This window comes from Bubalus bubalis, chromosome 2 (genome assembly GCF_019923935.1).
Source record: "Bubalus bubalis isolate 160015118507 breed Murrah chromosome 2, NDDB_SH_1, whole genome shotgun sequence".
In the NCBI taxonomy this organism is placed as follows: domain Eukaryota; kingdom Metazoa; phylum Chordata; class Mammalia; order Artiodactyla; family Bovidae; genus Bubalus; species Bubalus bubalis.
Window position 1 is genome coordinate 72,311,505 of NC_059158.1, and position 18,432 is coordinate 72,329,936.

The 18,432-nt window shown below is 36.9% G+C and overlaps 1 long non-coding RNA gene across 1 annotated transcript in view; it reads right to left on the reverse strand.

The window, feature by feature from the left end:
• Positions 1-238: 238 nt before the first annotated feature.
• The window catches only part of LOC123330876, a 41,217-nt gene continuing 23,023 nt past the window's right edge, over positions 239-18,432 (reverse strand). The window contains exons 2-3 of the long non-coding RNA XR_006547124.2: positions 5,303-5,414; positions 239-297 (exon numbers count right to left, since the gene is read on the reverse strand). This is a non-coding gene — a long non-coding RNA (uncharacterized LOC123330876). The remainder of the gene's footprint in view (positions 298-5,302; positions 5,415-18,432) is intronic.

Consider the following 18,432-nt stretch of genomic DNA (forward strand, 5'->3'; position numbering starts at 1 on the left):
TGCATTGCAGGTGGATTCCTTACCAGCTGGGCCACAAGGGAAGCCCTAAATGTATGGTTCAGTTCAGTTCAGTTCAGTCGCTCAGTCGTGTCCGATTCTTTGTGACCCCATGAATTGCAGCAGGCCAGGCCTCCCTGTCCATCACCAACTCCCGGAGATCATTCAAACTCATGTCCATCGAGTCAGTGATGCCATCCAGCCATCTCATCCTTTGTCGTCCGCTTCTCCTCCTGCCCCCAGTCCCTCCCAGCATCAGAGTCTTTTCCAATAAGTCAACTCTTCGCATGTATGGTAGTCCTGCATAAATATAATTCACAATGAAAATGTAGAAATAAATCATGTAAAGCAGTTTGTCAAATGGAAAATTTTAGAGATGAGAGCAAAATGATCCTCCAAAGCAGAAGTGGGTCAATACGCCTGCCACTGATAGTTGGCAGGAAAAGTTGTGTCTGGCACGTCTGTACCTTGTTTTGAGATATTTGGTAATCATTAACTGAACATTATTAATCCCTCACAGTTGATAACCACAAAAGCACTGAGAATCTTAAAGTCACTAAGTGTATAATTACAATGGAAACAATAAAATTTGTTTTTAAGTGAAATGGCTAACACAAAGTCAAAATGCTGAGAGAGAAAAAAAAACAACCTTGTTCATAGGTAGGGAACAAAACTTGGACAGGAAGGATAATTCAGAAGGACAGCTTGTGGAGAGGTATGTGCCTCTGTAGATGAGTGCTGCCAAGAGATCGATGGAACAGGAGACATGTTTGTCTGGTCTGTTACAGTGATTTTCAACCCTCACTGCATATTTGAATCACCCAAGGAACTTTTAGAAAATACAGATTCCAAAGCCACATCCTGATCAACTACATCAGAAGCTCTAGCGGCACAGGCATCAGGAATTTTTAAAGCTCCCATGTAATCCCAGTGTGTAGTCAAGGTGGCCCATAGCAAAGGGGCTCCGGTTTTAGCATCAGAATCATCTGGAGGGCTTACAAAGTGATGGTTTGCTGGGCCTAATCCCTCCAGGGTTCCTGGTTCACCAGGTGAGGGGTGAAGGTTAACAATATGCATTTCTAACAGTTTTCCAGGTGATGCTGCTGCTGCTGTTTAGGAGTCACACTTTGAGAATCACTACACTATTCTCTTCTTCCAGTCTTTTCATTAAAATTGGATCATGTGATGCTTTTTTTTTTTTTCAGTGATAAATGGTAAGAATACAGAATTTAAATTTTTCTTCAAGACCATGTGAGACTTACAATCTTTGGATTCATCCTATATGAAAGTTTGTTGGCTTTCATGTGGAATCTTGTCAAGTAAGCCATAAAGCATTAAAACTCCAGTTAAAGATAAAATAATGGGGTTGTAGCTGCTTGATAGAGGGGAGATTGAACCATATGTGTGAGTGAAGAACACAAAGGAAAATATACATTTTGATGGTTAGATATCATAGCATATTTTCAGGATATGTACACAGATATGTTTGATCTGATTAAGTAAAGTGGAATGTTTAGAAATAAGACATTTTGACTAATATTCCAATTAACTGTGTATAGATCAGAATTTGGGGGTGAGGTGAGAGGAGAAATCCTCATTTGGAATTTTTTGGAAAAGACAAAAAAATGTACTCATCCAATTTCTTATCTTTGAGATTCATAAAATAAAATTATTCTTTTAGAACTGTAAAACTTACATTTGGGTTAATTAAAGTAGTAAATGTGGAGATCAGCTTAGTTGTTCCTTATTTAGTTTGCTTTTCAGCATAAGATTAATCTGCTAATTACCAAATTATGACTTCATATTGGGGGCATAACAAAAATGAATAGGAAAGGCTACAACCATCTTAGTTATATAGAAAAGGCGCGTGGATCCTTTTTATTGTTTAAACATTTTTCCTGTTTCATATGTTTAATGTAAAAATATCCTGTTGGTGTCAGTTTTTGCTTGAACACATTTTTCTTTTAAGAGTGTATTTTTCAGTAAAGCTGTGGGAGATTTTTCTTCTCTGGTATTTAAAGTAAGATAAAGTTAAGCTGATTTCTTTCCCTGACTATCCCCTTCCCCCTCCAAAGGCTTAATAACTGCAATCCTAAGATTTATGGTGAGTGAAAAAGAAAAATAAGTAAATTATCTGACTGAGGAGTCATTCTTCCTCTCTCTGGCCATACAGACTATTTTAAATGCTGCTAGCAGCAGTCTAATTAAAATAATTTCTGTCATAAGTCTGTGAAATATGCAGCCACAGCCCAGCTCAATGTTCTCGAGCAGGAATGACAAATCTCTGCTTAATTGGTACTTAATATGGTAGTGCAGGATTAGTAATTCTCCAGGATAAAAGGAGATAACAAATAGAAATCTCTTGCTTGGGGCAGGGAGCCTTGGAAGCCGAACAGACCAAATACTGCTTACCCCCAAAACTGTTCTGATCAAGGGTGGTTATTTTGCCTATCACTTATGAAATAACAGATAATTAATGCACATTTTATGGCTAACTCTAAGTCCTAATTAAATATAACTATGTACAAAGAATGTGAACAGCCTGACTTCCAAAGACCAAAATAAATACTGGCAGAATTATAGTGACTGCTGTAGCCTTATTATCTTCTCTTGAGGATAACCACCTTGGCAGAAGCATAAGCTACTTCCGAGGTACAGCCATTAAGCTGAGATTCATAATGAATTTTAGAAAAATTGGGAAAGATAGAAAAGTAGAAGGAGGAAAACTATTCATATTCTCATTGCTAATAAGTGGGGTAAAAGTGGGGAGCACTCCTAGCAACTTGGGAGTATTTCCTTCCTGTGTGTGCGTGTGTTTTTTTTCCCCAGTGCGTACTTTTTATGCCTTACTTCTTCAAACTGTTGCAGGCCATCTTATGCTTTGCTTTTTTCACTTAATATTAAATAGAAACATATACATATGTTTTTAATGAATGCTTTTAACATTCACTTTTAATGTCTGCACAGTTTTCTACCAAGTAGATGATAGTAGCTATTATCTATCTTGTGTTGACTATCTGCCAGCGCTATCTTAAGGGCTTTATATGTATTGTCATTAAAGCAACAACAGTCCTATGATTCAAGTCCTTTCTTCATCTGCATTTTGTAGATGTGGATACTGATGCTCAGAATACTGTGTTATTTGGTTCAAGGCTACATCAAGTAGTTAGCAGAGGTAGGATTTGAACAAGGGCAGTCTGACAACAAAAACTATGCTTCTAACCACTCCTCTGTACCATCTCTTGACATTCTACCTGGAATTAACCCAGACAATGCTCTAGATCAAAGGATCTAGAAAGGATCTAGATCCTTTCTCTGTAAAGGATCAAACAGTTTAGATTTTGTGGGCTATATACAGATTTTATGGCATATTCTTCTTTTCCCTCATTTTAAAATGACATTTAAAAACTGTAAAAGCCATTCTTAGCTTACTGACCATAGAAAAACAGGCCATGGGGCAGATTTGGCCCATAAGCCAACTCTAGCTCTAGATTAAAAGTGAGTTGAACTTAAGTCTGGATGAGTAGGAATTAAGGTAATTAATTTAAAAAACTTTTTGACATTGGGAGAAACCAAATAATTGATTTGGTTGAATGAATTATTTTCAGTTCAATTTGTAATATTAATATTATAAATAAACTACATAGGCATTTGTGTGTGTATTTATTTATAACAGCAATTGAAATGACTGAAATATTTATGTTTTCATCAAAACTGAAAACTGAGTCATTGTGATAAGTCAACTCAAGGCCAAAATGAATTTATTCTTGGTAAAGCTCACAAAGTGGATAGAAAGTCACAAGTTGCGATTTAATCATCAATTATGCCTTTTGAAGGGCCACATAAAAATTTTGGTGTCTTCTGTTCATTTCTTTATGGCAGCGGTTCTCAAAGAGTTGCCCTGAAATCAGTGGCATTATCCTATTAGAAATGCAAATTCTGGGACTTCATGGCAGAAGTACTAAATCGAAAACTCAGGGTGGAGCATATTCAAGTTTGAGAACCACTGTTTTAGGGAAATCCAGTTGCAAACAGATTCTTTTTGAGAACAAAGCTCTGTGTAGATGTGTGTGTGCACACGTGCATTTGCGCGCATGCGTGCTCAGTCATTTAGCTGTGTCTGAGTCTTCGCAGTCCTATGGGCTGTAGCCCGCCAGGCTCCTTTGTCCGTGGGATTTTCCAGGCAAGAATACTGGAGTGGGTTGCCATTTCCTCCTCCACAAGATCTTCCTGACCCAGGGATTGAACCCATATCTCCTGCATTGGCAGGTGGATTTTTTTTTTTTTGTAACTGTGCCACCTGGGAAGCCCACCCATATGCACACATATGCACAAACAAAACAAATTATCTGTGAGCTAAAAATATCCCATGTTATGATACTGTATTGGGGAAGATCCCCTGGAAGAGGGCATGGAAGTCTACTCCAGTATTCTTGCCTGGAGAATCCTATGGACAGGGTAGCCTGGTGGGCTACATGGGGTCACAGGGAGTCGGACACGACTGAAGTGACTTGCAAGTATGATACTAGATTATGATACGTTATAGAAACACCACGTAGACAAGTCACAAAAATCAAAATGAGCAAATTTTAGAATTGTGTACATATGCAGAGATATGAATAAATCTATGCTGTCATGCCTATCTTGTTATATGACACTGTATTGATCTTGTCACAGCTATTTCCTGGTTCATTACTTAACCATGCTATTCTTTATATTAATAACATTAGGAGATTTAAGACTTAAATGTCTGAAAACTTCCTTTTAAATTGAATGTCCTCAATTATTGAGGATACTACACCTGAAAATTTAATTGACAAGTTTATTATAATAAAAAGCATCATTTTAAAATGTCATTCTCAAGATTTAGGTTCTGGGTAAGATGGAGAAAGCAGACTCCTCCCTAGCCTCCCTCTGAATGCAGCTATAAAACCTGGACAGAATGTGTGGAGTAGTTATTTGAGGATGCTGAGAAGTAAATAATAGCAAATTGGAGAAGAAAACCAAAATCCAAAGTACAGTTGAACTTGTGTCATTTTACCATTAGTTTTTCTCTGTTTTATGGCCCTGGAGGGAGCACAAAGGACACGGCAGAGCCCAAATTTCTGACTGGGTGCCTCAAAAGGGAGTCCCAGGAAACCAAAAAGTACCAGGGAGATTGTTGAGAGGGAATTATTGTTGCAACCAAATAATTTATTGACTTCAAGACTCTAAAAGCTGAATATAAGTGGATCTCATCCTAAACAACATATAAAAGACTTTGAAAAAGTGAACATATAGACTTATATTCAAGTCTCAGACTTACCACTGGCTGGTGCACACACTGGGCCTTAAAAACTGAACTGCGAATGGGGACCATAATCCAGAAAAATCAGCCTGGAACTTGTAGCCTGAACATAATTTGGTCAATTTGCTTCCTGAAACAAAAATACCAATATGCTCAATAGGTTTTAAATAAGACTCAGAGTCTCATAGTACGATATTAAAATTTTTTCAGAATCCAATCTAAAATTACCATGGAAAGAACCAGGAAAACTCGATTCACATGGGAAAAAACAATCAACAAACATTAATGCCAAGATAACACATTCACATTATCTAATACGGATGTGAGTTTGAGTGACGTCTGGGAGTTGGTGATGGACAGGGAGGCCTGGCGTGCTGCAATTCATGGGGTCGCAAAGAGTCGGACACAACTGAGCGACTAAACTGAACTGAATTGAATTTAAAGCGGCTATTATTTAAATGTTTCAACAAGCAATGACAAACTCTCTTAAAGCAAATAGAAAAACAGAAAGCTTCAGAAGAAAAACAGAAAATTTTAAAAAGAACCCAATGAAAATTTTAGCACTAAAAGTATGGCAACTGAAATTTTAAAAACTCACTGGATGAACTCAGTAGCAGAATGGTGCCACAGACAAAGGAAAGGGTCTATGAGTGTAAATTTGACCAATAGAAATTATAAAAACCCAACAACAAAGAGAATTTAAAATTTAAAAAATTAACCAATACATAAGTGTCAGTGAGAAAATAATAAAAGGCCAATATTTATGTCAGTTGAGTCTCAGAAGAAGAGAATGGGGGTGGAGATACTAAAAACAACAACAACAGAAAGAATTGCAAAAATAATGACTGAAAACTCACCAAATATGGTGAAAGACATAAACCTAAAAACTCAAGAAGCTCAGTGAAAAAAAAAAAGAAAAAGAAGCTCAGTGAATGCTCAAAAGGACAAATTCAAAGAAATCCCATCCCAAGATATATAATAATCAAACTGCTGAAAACTCAAAGCACAGAAAAATTCTTGAAAGCAGACAGAAAGACAGCATATTATCTATAAAAGAATAAGGGTACTCATTATTGCAGATTTTTCATCAAAAGCCATGGAGACAAGTGGGAAGTGGCACAATAATTTTCAAGTGCTGAAAGGAAAGAACTATCAACATAGAATTCTATATCTAGAGAAAATATCCTTTAGGATGAAGGTGAAATAAACATTCTTAGACAAAGGTATACTAAGATAATTTATTGCCAAAGGAATAAGTTTCCTTTCTTTTTCAGAAAGAAAGGAAATGATATTAGAGGGAAACTTGAAACACCAGGAATGAAAGAAATATATCAGACATGGAATGTATCTGGGTATGTATAAAATAGACTGTTCTCCTCTTGAGTTCTTTAAAAAATGTTTGATGGTTGAAAGGAAAAATTATGACATTGTCTGATAGGCTTGTCAATGTGGGCATATGACAACTATAACACCTAAGTGGAGAATATAAAAGGATCAATGTGCTGGTAAGTTTTTTACATTCCACTTGAAATGGTAAAATAGTGAGTCTAAGATTATGAAAAGTTGTGCCTATACTATAACTCTTAGAGTAACTACTAAAAACCTATACAAAGAGATATAGTTAAAAACATAATAAAGATGAGATACTAAAAAATGATTCAAATAATGCAAAAGAAAGCAGAAAAGGGGAAACAGATGAATTAAACACTGATAATAAAAAATAAAATGATAGACCTAAACCCAACTATATCAATAATTACATTAAATATAAATGGTCTGCACACACCAATCAAAAAACAGAGATTAGCAGAAGGAAGTTTTTTTTTTTTTAAATCATGCCCCTCCACTATGTGCTTTCTTTCTTTTTTTTTTTTTTGCTTAAATTTTATTTATTTTTTTTTTAAATTTTATTTTTAAACTTTACATAACTGTATTAGTTTTGCCAAATATCAAAATGAATCCGCCACAGGTATACATGTGTTCCCCATCCTGAACCCTCCTCCCTCCTCCCTCCCCATTCCATCCCTCTGGGTCGTCCCAGTGCACCAGCCCCAAGCATCCAGTATCGTGCATCGAACCTGGACTGACAACTCATTTCATACATGATATTTTACATGTTTCAATGCCATTCTCCCAAATCTTCCCACCCTCTCCCTCTCCCACAGAGTCCATAAGACTGTTCTATACATCAGTGTCTCTTTTGCTGTCTCGTACACAGGGTTATTGTTACCATCTTTCTAAATTCCATATATATGCATTAGTATACTGTATTGGTGTTTTTCTTTCTGGCTTACTTCACTCTGTATAATAGGCTCCAGTTTCATCCACCTCATTAGAACTGATTCAAATGTATTCTTTTTAATGGCTGAATAATACTCCATTGTGTATATGTACCACTGCTTTCTTATCCATTCATCTGCTGATGGACATCTAGGTTGCTTCCATGTCCTGGCTATTATAAACAGTGCTGCGATGAACACTGGGGTACACGTGTCTCTTTCCCTTCTGGTTTCCTCAGTGTGTATGCCCAGCAGTGGGATTGCTGGATCATAAGGCAGGTCTATTTCCAGTTTTTTAAGGAATCTCCACACTGTTCTCCATAGTGGCTGTACTAGTTTGCATTCCCACCAACAGTGTAAGAGGGTTCCCTTTTCTCCACACCCTCTCCAGCATTTATTACTTGTAGACTTTTGGATCGCAGCCATTCTGACTGGTGTGAAATGGTACCTCATAGTGGTTTTGATTTGCATTTCTCTGATAATGAGTGATGTTGAGCATCTTTTCATGTGTTTGTTAGCCATCTGTATGTCTTCTTTGGAGAAATGTCTATTTAGTTCTTTGGCCCATTTTATGATTGGGTCATTGATTTTTCTGGAGTTGAGCTGGAGGAGTTGCTTGTATATTCTCGAGATTAGTTGTTTGTCAGTTGCTTCATTTGCTATTATCTTCTCCCATTCTGAAGGCTGTCTTTTCACCTTGCTAATAGTTTCCTTTGATGTGCAGAAGCTTTTAAGGTTAATTAGGTCCCATTTGTTTATTTTTGCTTTTATTTCCAATATTCTGGGAGGTGGGTCATAGAGGATCCTGCTGTGATGTATGTCAGAGAGTGTTTTGCCTATGTTCTCCTCTAGGAGTTTTATAGTTTCTGGTCTTACTTTGAGATCTTTAATCCATTTTGAGTTTATTTTTGTGTATGGTGTTAGAAAGTGTTCTACGCACATATGGACACCTTATCTTTGACAAAGGAGGCAAGAATATACAATGGATTAAAGACAATCTCTTTAACAAGTGGTGCTGGGAACTCTGGTCAACCACTTGTAAAAGAATGAAACTAGAACACTATGTGCTTTCTACAAGAAACTCACTTCACACATAATGATAGAGCTAGATTAAAAGTAAAAAGATATGTCACATATAAATAGTAAGTGGAAAAAGTAAAATAATACATGGAAAATGCTACAGAAACACAAATTAAAATGCCACTTGCATCTACCTTTCCTGGGAAAATAGTTGCCTTTCAAGAACCCTGACACTACAATATTAAGTAAACACATTTGATTTACTTAAGTGAAATTGTTTTCAGTGGTCATCAGCTCTGCTTAAGCTGTTTCTTATTTTCAAGTGGGCTAATTACAAGCTTAATTAGGAACTAATGAATCTTTCCTCTGTCATTTCAAAGGGAGACTCACACCTTTCATGGACGTTTCTGTGTAGTGAGAAACACCACAAAATACAAAGATTGATTTTAAATTCTAAGGCAAAATCAACCTGAATGTTCACATATAAATGTTTAAATGAGAGAAATGCAGAGTCCTCAAACTCACATGTGGCTCTAAGTGTTTACTGAACATTCATAAATACATCAGATTTGTACGTGAGCTCCCAGATAGACATGCATACGCAGGCAGGTCATAGCTCCTTGGAAAACCACCCATGTTCTCTTCCTCAGTTATAGTATGTAACACATATGGTTCCTGTCAGTAGCACTCATTTAGAGAGATAAAAATCCTACAACAGCTAAGTTCAGCCTCTCTCCAGTGGCCCTTTCCTTTGATTTTTCAAGATATCAAGTGACTATTCACTAAACCCTGTAATTGCCAACCTTACCCAGTTCCACCTCAAATAGAAAAAGAAAAGAAATGGCCTGTTTAAAAAAATTTTGTTCCAATACATTGCGTAATTAACCTATCTTAATTCTTTCTGGTACTAGCCTTCTTGTTAACATTTTAAAGAAATAAAAGGCAGTTGAAAGATACTTGAGTTGATTAACTGCATATAAAAATTGAAAACTAGGGGCATATAACATAATTTTTATTGTTAATATACAGTATTAATATATTTGGTAACTTAGTAATAAATGGCTGCAAAAGTTTCTTTCTTGAAAACTTTTGAAGATATGAAGCTAACTTTGTTTTCTTCAAAGCTGGCTTAAATTCAGCTTTAAACATTGTTTTCCTTCTTTTTTGTTCTTCCTGTCCTTAACTTTTCTTCTGCAATGTGAAAATACAAGGCAGATGTCTTCATCTCCCTGGAATGCTTTTAACCTTAATGAAGGGTTGTAATAAATCAGTACTTTTCAACCTGTTTTCTATCATCAACACATACATACTTTTTGAGATATTAGTCTCCACAGAGATTATTAGAAATAATTAGGACAAGTTAGAACTTAGTTATTAGTTCGTTAATGGACATATCATTGCTATTTGTTAACTACCTCTAATATGCAGAAAGTTATCTTGTTCATATGTCTAGAAACTGTAGTTGTTGGGCAAGATATTTTCTAAGTCATTAATAATTTATTTTTATGCTAGAATATGTGTGGAATATGTATGCATATTTATGTGCACACACAGATATACATACTTATAAAAGATTATTAAAGTTTAATTGGGTGACTTTTGAAAGTTACATGTGTAGATCATATCAATTTTTAAATAAACTAAGAAATGAAGAATCTTTTTTACTTTAAGACTTTCATGATTAATATAAAATTAGAATTTGCCTTTCTTGGCCAGATAAGGTATTGCGTTATTTCACATTTTCTATTTTTCATTTATTCAGGAGTCACAAATGTCAATTTCTTCAATAAACAAAATTCAGTACTCTGAACTCCTCTCATTAATACACAGAAGAAAAATAACCTGCAAAACTGCAGTTCAAAAAGTGGGAGGTAGTATAAATAACACCATAAAATGTGACATCTTGGTGACCTATTTTAAATGGATGAAATTTGGTGATAGCAAAACAAATCACTACTTTCCAAGATCACATGAATTAAGATGCAGCTAAGATTACTGCTAAAACCCTCAGCTAACAATGACTGAATCTGAAAATGTGATAGATTTGAATAGCTTCCCAGTGTACTAAGCTAAGATAAATTTAACTGATGGTGACATCCATAAGAAAATTTTATAAGGCAAACTAACTACCTATCTTGATTCCCAAATGTTTTAAAAAAAAGCTGTTCTGACTTCCAATGAATCAAACCTACTCATTCACCTTTCAAGAGGCTATAAAATTTCATGCCTGAAACTCTGGTTCAGAAATTATGAGATTTAGGTTATGGGCTTCCTTCTCCATAGAGGAGAAGTAGGCCACCCAGTTCTGTGCAAAGAATTCACCCAATTTTTCTGCCATTTTATGTTTTCCTCTCACCTAGGTGATCAGATCATACAAGCTTTTTAAATATATTTGAGTCCAGGATGATGGAGTCTGAAGACTCAGCTTCCAATGTCAGCTCCAACACTTGGATGACATTGAGAAAATCACTTGCCTTGCCAAATCTCGATTTTGTCATTTACAAAATGGGGCTCAAGGTATTTTGAGCATGTGTGTGTGAAATTGCTTTGAACAGAACAACAAAATGATATTCAGCTTTCCAGGCAAGCTGTGCTGGATATTGTAGATCCTGTTGGTGGCTTGATCTTTATTGACCTGATCCTTAGCATTGCTAACTGCTGTTTCCCTTTCCAATTCCTTCCTACACAGCGTAATTCTGGTCATAATTCCAGGTGGAACTGTATGGGACCTCAAAATGAATCAGTTTGAGAAACAGGGGTCCAGAGAGGAAGCCAAGATCCCTCAAGAAATCAGGATTTAAATCTAGGTCTTTAAACCACTGGTGCAACCCTATTCCATTCTCTTTTAGTCACTAATCCAGTCATTCCACATTTATTGAGCATATATTATGTGCTGGGTACAGGACTACTCTAATTTCTCTTTCAAATAATAGTCTCTAAAAGCATTAGAACATCTTTCAGTGCTGCTGTCTATGGCTGAGTTAAGATTCTGGTTATGATTTAATCACTATGAAACAATTACTAAATCATAACACTTTTCTGTTGCTGTTACTATTGTCACTGTTACTAAGGAAGCCTTCCTTTAAGTGTATGCTTAGAAAGCCATCCAGGGTAGAGTTCAGATAAAAGCAGGTCTGCTCTGGGTGATGCAAGAGTAAACCAGCCCCAGACTTCCTAAGACACTGCAGTTAAATGCCCGGAGTTTTACTTGTATCGGCGTGAGAGAGAACCATGGCATTGTATGATACTCTTGCTTGGGTCTGACTTAGAGGTTTTATCTCAAGGTAGAGTATGCAAATATTTACTACTAAAGGTTCGTCTAGTCAAGGCTATGGTTTTTCCTGTGGTCATGTATGGATGTGAGAGTTGGACTGTGAAGAAGGCTGAGCGCCAAAGAATTGATGCTTTTGAACTGTGGTGTTGGAGAAGACTCTTGAGAGTCCCTTGGACTGCAAGGAGATCCAACCAGTCCATTCTGAAGGAGATCAGCCCTGGGATTTCTTTGGAAGGAATGATGCTAAAGCTGAAACTCCAGCACTTTGGCCACCTCATGAGAAGAGTTGACTCATTGGAAAAGACTCTGATGCTGGGAGGGATTGGGGTCAGGAGGAGAAGGAGACAACAAAGGATGAGATGGCTGGATGGCATCACTGACTCGATGGACGTGAGTCTCAGTGAACTCTGGGAGTTGGTGATGGACAGGGAGGCCTGGCGTGCTGCGATTCATGGGGTCGCAAAGAGTCAGACACGACTGAGCGACTGATCTGATCTGATCTGATTTCAAGAAGCCAGAGAAGCTTAGTTCCATCAAAAAAGGTTAATCTGCTTTCTTTACATCATTTCTTGAATATAGTGAATGAGAATTTTGCATTTCCTTGTTTGAGAAGATGCTTCCTTTGGGTATCCATATTAAAAAAAAAAAAAAGAAAACATGTTGATTTGGGCTTCTCTGGTGGCCAGCGGTAAAGCATCCACCTGTGATGCAGGAGACGTGGGTTCCATCCCTGGGTCGAGAAGGTTCCCTGGAGAAGGAAATGGCAACCCATTCTAGTATTCTTGCCTGGAGGATCCCATGGACAGAGGAGTCTGGTGGCCCACAGTCCATGGGGTCTCAAACAGTCTGACATGACTGAGTAACTAACATTTTCACACTTTTATTTGCATATCCATATGTTACATTGGTTCTGACTGGCTACAATTCTCAAATGCAGAGGTCTGTCTCCTGTTCTAAACCACTCTTTCCTTCTTCTTTCTTCTCAGACCAAAATAAATGATTTTGGTCTTTAGAAAAAAAAAAAACTTCTAATTCCAGATGAGTGAGGTTGTTCATTGGCCTGGTTACAGTCTGTCATACTGTGCCAATGATATTAACAAACTCATCCTCAGAGTGTATTTTGTAGCTCCAAAGTCTTATTTTCTGTCAAGAGCATCAGTTTTGATAAAGTTCTCCCATCACTATAAATACATCATCAGTGAAGACTATTGAGTTGGAAACAACAGGGCTAATTACGGTGAGCGAGTCAAAATACTAAAAATCCATGTTAATAAATCTTCTTATGGAGTCTGAAACAGCTATATTTGTCTAGATTAAGAAGAGGTATATGACATGCAATAAACTGTTTTGAATTAAGGAGTTTTGGCAAAAGGTTACATTTAGAACACAGGATAACTTAGTGGCACCAATTTATTTTATAAAGAATAAATGTAACAGAAGAAAACTTTGTTTTGAGTAATTGAGTTTGGAATGCCCATCAAGCCAATCCAATTTTTGTACATTTACATTCAGCCCATAGGCTTAATGGCTTCCAGTTTTCTCTAGGATCAATGCGTGACATCTTCGGTTTACATATGCCTTGGACTAAGCCTATTTCTGGAGAAGGAAATGACAACCCACTCCAGGGTTCTTGCCTGGAGAATCCCAGGGATGGGGAAGCCTGGTGGGCTGCCGACTATGGGGTCGCATAGAGTCGGACACGACTGAAGCGACTTAGCAGCAGCAGCAGCAGCAGCAAGCCTATTTCTGTCAACCACTCTGGAGGCGTACAGCCAACATCTAGGTTCATGTTTGGGTTATGAAATGTATTTTGCTGTAATCATATCTATTCGCTAGATGTTTTATTATGAGAGCTCCACTTTCTTCTTTGTCATCAGTGGACCACATCAGCTTCAACTGGATTAATCTCCAAGATTTTTCAAACTAAATTACTTACTTTGCTTGGTCATAAGAAGTAAAGAAAGGAAAACAGTATTTCTGCTCCATGTGAGTCTACAAGTAAATTATACGGAATTAAAGCAGTTGTCCCTGTGGTTTATTATGTATACATAACTGGATAAAGAAGAGGTGGTGCTTTTAACCAACAGTATTTTTATCCAAAATAATTCATTTTATTTGAATAAGTGGGTTTTTTTTTAACTGTATTTGAGGTAGATCCCTACAAATTTATGTTTTCCTATTTTGTTCATATACAATATATGTGAGAAAGAAAAATGATTGATCACTTATTTTCTAAAAATAAAAAGTTGGATTTGATTTTTTTTTTAATCTCTGCTTAAAGATGAAGTAGTTCTTTAAGACAATAGTCCCCAGCCTTTTTGGAACCAGGGACTGGTTTCATGGAAGATAAGTTTTCCATGGACCAGGGGTGGAGGGGATGGTTTCAGGGTGACTCAAATTATTAACATCATTTATTTCATCAGCTCCACCTCAGATCATCAGGCATTAATTAGATCCTGGAGGTTGGAGACCTCCACTTTAAGAGTTAAGGGCATTTATCATTCTACCAAGAGTCCAACTCAACTTAAAAGTCTTTCCCGGTGGTATTAAGGACTGTAATCATGCTAGCTTACTAGAGCAAGCTACTGTTGACCACAGGTGAGGAACAGGGGAGACCTTGTACATTTACTCTCAACCCATAGGCTAAATGGCTTCCAGTTTTCTCTAGGATCAATGCATGACATCAAGGGGGAGACCCAAGACACCATGCAAAGGACTCACTGAGCAGGGCAGAACTAAGACCTCAACAGGACTTTTTTTTTAACTGGTTAGTTTCCTTTCTCACCCTCTAATATAGCATTCCAAATACTGATAAATAATGAAAGTGAATAAAAATAAGAAGCATAGTTTCCCCCCGCTCTAGCCCAAGTCTGTCCATGGAAGGTACTATATCCTAAAGACCTAGGTTTCAGACAGGGTGTTTGCTTCTTTCCTCATCCTGCTCCCTATCATTTCTCTCTCTTTTGTGACAACCTTACCAAAGTGCAATAGAGCAAGATATGCAGCCTGAGGTAGAGATAGAAATGAATGGACAGGTGACTGACCAACAGTCTCAGCTCATCCCCTGTTCATTGGACACATGGACACAGAGGGGCCCTGCTTTCCTGGTAAAAAAAAAAGTAAGCGCTCACCAAAAGAAGGATCAGAAATGCCATATTGTATGACTGTAAATTGGTGCCTTTCTGGAGGAACAATTAGGCAGTATATTTCCCAAACACTTGGTGTCAACAAGTCCAGTTACAGAAATTTATCCTAAGAAAAATAATCATGAATATATATACACTAAGAGTTAGCTACAAATGTGCTCATTGCAGCATTATTTATAATGGTGTAAAACTGGAAACAATTTCAACTTCCAGCCTAATGGTTTGGTTAAGATATGATATAATCACTAGTAAAATGATCATATCAAAAATATTTAATAAAATGGAAAGATTCTGTGATATATTAAGTGACAAAAGCAGGTTACATTAAAAAGTATGTGTGTATAAAATAAATATTGGAAGAATCTATACTAAAATGTTAACAGCATACATCTCTATATTGTGATATTCTGGGTTATTCATATATTTCCAGATGTTCTATAATAAATATTAATTACTTTAGATAATAAGAAAATATTTTTAAATATTGGAAAAAGAGAAGTGTCCTGAAGGAGGTGAAATGACTTTGTAGAAATTGAATGAATGATTAATTATTTAGAAATCTGCGTTGTACCTTCACATTTTAAGTGCAATCCAAAATAAAACATGATTTCTTTGTAGAAAGCCATAATTGTTTCTTTAGGAAAACTGTCTTCAACTTGGCAATTTAGTAGCCTACCCATTCACATGTTTTACTTTTATTCTTTTTTTTCCCCCCTAAACAAAGTTCAGATTTATAGCACCTGCTGTTGCTTTTAATGTAGTAGTTGTACCTAATTTCTAGAGCACAGTGAAATTCCACCATTCTCCATTCCTCATTTTGCCTTCAGCAATAAGCAGTCTGGGAGACATAAAGCCAAGATATTTTCTAAGGGCAGGTAGCAGACACTTGTACTAAATATGAAATACCAAAGCCACCCTAAGCGAGAAGGGCGTTTACTAAAAAGGTTGCAAGTAAGCTCCAGATAATTTTAAGCAGCTCAGACCTGGCAACTTTCAAAGTTGGAAATAAGCCCTTAAGTCAGAGAGATCTTTGAAAAGTATCAGGAACCATCCTCCACAAAGAACCACCAAATGTCCATCTGGAAAAGATGTGAATTTGACCTTTTTGAATAAACAGCATGAAATTTAAAAAAAAAAAACTGGATGCTTGGGGCTGGTGCACTGGGACGACCCAGAGGGATGGAATGGGGAGGGAGGAGGGAGGAGGGTTCAGGATGGGGAACACATGTATACCTGTGGCGGATTCATTTTGATATTTGGCAAATCTAATACAGTTATGTAAAGTTTAAAAATAAAATAAAATTAAAAAAAAAAAAATAAAAAAAAAAACAAGAATAATACAGAATTTTATTTCCTCTTGCCAAAACCTGGCAGGCATTGTAAAAAGCTGATTCAAAGTGTGGGCTGTGGAGCCCACACCTGAACACTATCTATGTGAGCTCAGGAAAGCTCTTGATCCTGCTGTGCCTCCGTTTCTTCAGCTGTTGAAGAGACACTCAAGTGCTCTAATCTCTTAGGGTTAGATAAAGGAGAAATAAAGCAATTTCTGTACTTTGTAAATGTTTGACAGATGGAAAGCAAAATATAAGCATTACTTTAAAAAATCATTTCATTTTATAATTTTCATTTAGTTCAGTCCCATAACATCTTCTTACGACTTCCAAGAATTGCAAGAAATTAAAAAAACTAAAAGAATGGAAGGAAATTCTTTAGAAATGTTTAGAAAACAGAGGCATATTCCAAAAATCTATCTCAGATTCATAGATATGGACCCAGCTTATTTTTGGCTGCCATCCATAGCTTCCATTCATAATCGCAATTCATAAATTCTCAACTGCTCTTTGCTTCAAATTACATTCCTGCATAGCTCTCTATCCTGGAATGTATATATACATATATGATACAGACAACTGACTGCCTCTGTAGAGTGGAATAATGTGAGGCAGCCATATATAGTGCTTGAAGAAACTTCCCTTTAAAACAGAAAGGGCTTGTGTTTCCTTATTTTTTTCAAACCTACTCAGTTAGCAATGATTTCTCCATTTCCTGGTAATCTCACTGTAGTCACAGGGATGTATGTATCATGAACAATTCTGAACAAGTTTCAATGTGGCAGAGAAATCCTACTTCATCTTAATCTCTATGTCCACCTTTTCTAACACTTCATCAAGTCGCCGTCACCTAAAGGAATAATTAACATCTTAGGATGTCCTGAGTTCTGTTCCACTGAGCACAGTATAATAGGTTGCTACCAATGTTAGTGTGCAACCTGAATCACATACTCTGTTAACCACCCTTGCCGAGAATCAAAAATGTAGCTGTGATATTGACATTATGCCCATCGCTTGTATCTAAAGGTGTAAGTCCATGCTATGACCACTAGACTCCAGATAATATTATTAGCATATATTATAATAGCAAAAAGAAACATTGGTTGGCCAAACAACACAATAAATAAATTTTTGAATGTGAAAAAAGTAAAATGCAATTTACCGCAAACAAATCTAGCTTCTGCAAAATATTAATGGGCCTATCAATCCATTAACTAATTGTTCAAGTATTACAGACACTCAGGCACATAAGCTCCACTGAAATAATTCCAATTTTTTTCATTAAAAAAAAAAAATGCTCCCATGACAGTTTACTAAGAAAACACCTCCACTGCAAACGTTCTAAAGAAAGAAATGATATCAGGCTTTTTAAATTAATTAATATATCTTTGGATTATACTTTGGGAGTCCCTGGTGGCTAGATGGTAAAGAATCTGCCTGAAATGCAGAAGACCCAGGTTTGATCTCTGGGTTGGGAAGATCCTCTGGAGAAGGGCATGACAACCCACTCCAGTATTCTTGCCTGGAGAATCCCACGGACAGAGGAGCCTGGGAGGCTATAGTCTGTGGGGTCGCAAAGAGTCAGACACTTTTGAGCAACTAACGCTTTCACTTTCACACTGCATTTTAAGAACGAGACATGTATATTCAATATAGCATAAAACAAATAATACTGAAATGAAAATCCTTACTGACCACATGAATACAGACAATTATTTACTACTATTGTCCAAACGTAATGGTGGAACTCAGGCAAAGCAACAAAGGAGCAAAGTCTGAGAGGTTCAAATAAGAAGGTCTTAGAATTAGCTCCACGAGGACAGGAGTGTTTGTGTTTTCTTTCTGCTAGGTACAGAATACTATTCAACTTTTGTTGGATGGATGGCTGGATGAATTAAGAAAAATTAGACAATAATACCACAAACACCCTTCATATTACAGTCGTGTGGCTGTGTGAGTGACCTGCAGATGAACACAGGCACTGTGAGGAAGCACAGCTCTTTGCCAAGTGTGCCCCAGCAAGCCTTGTTCCTGTCGAGCACAATCGTTTAACAACGGACAGTGGCTGCTGCTGCTAAGTCGCTTCAGTCCTGTCCGA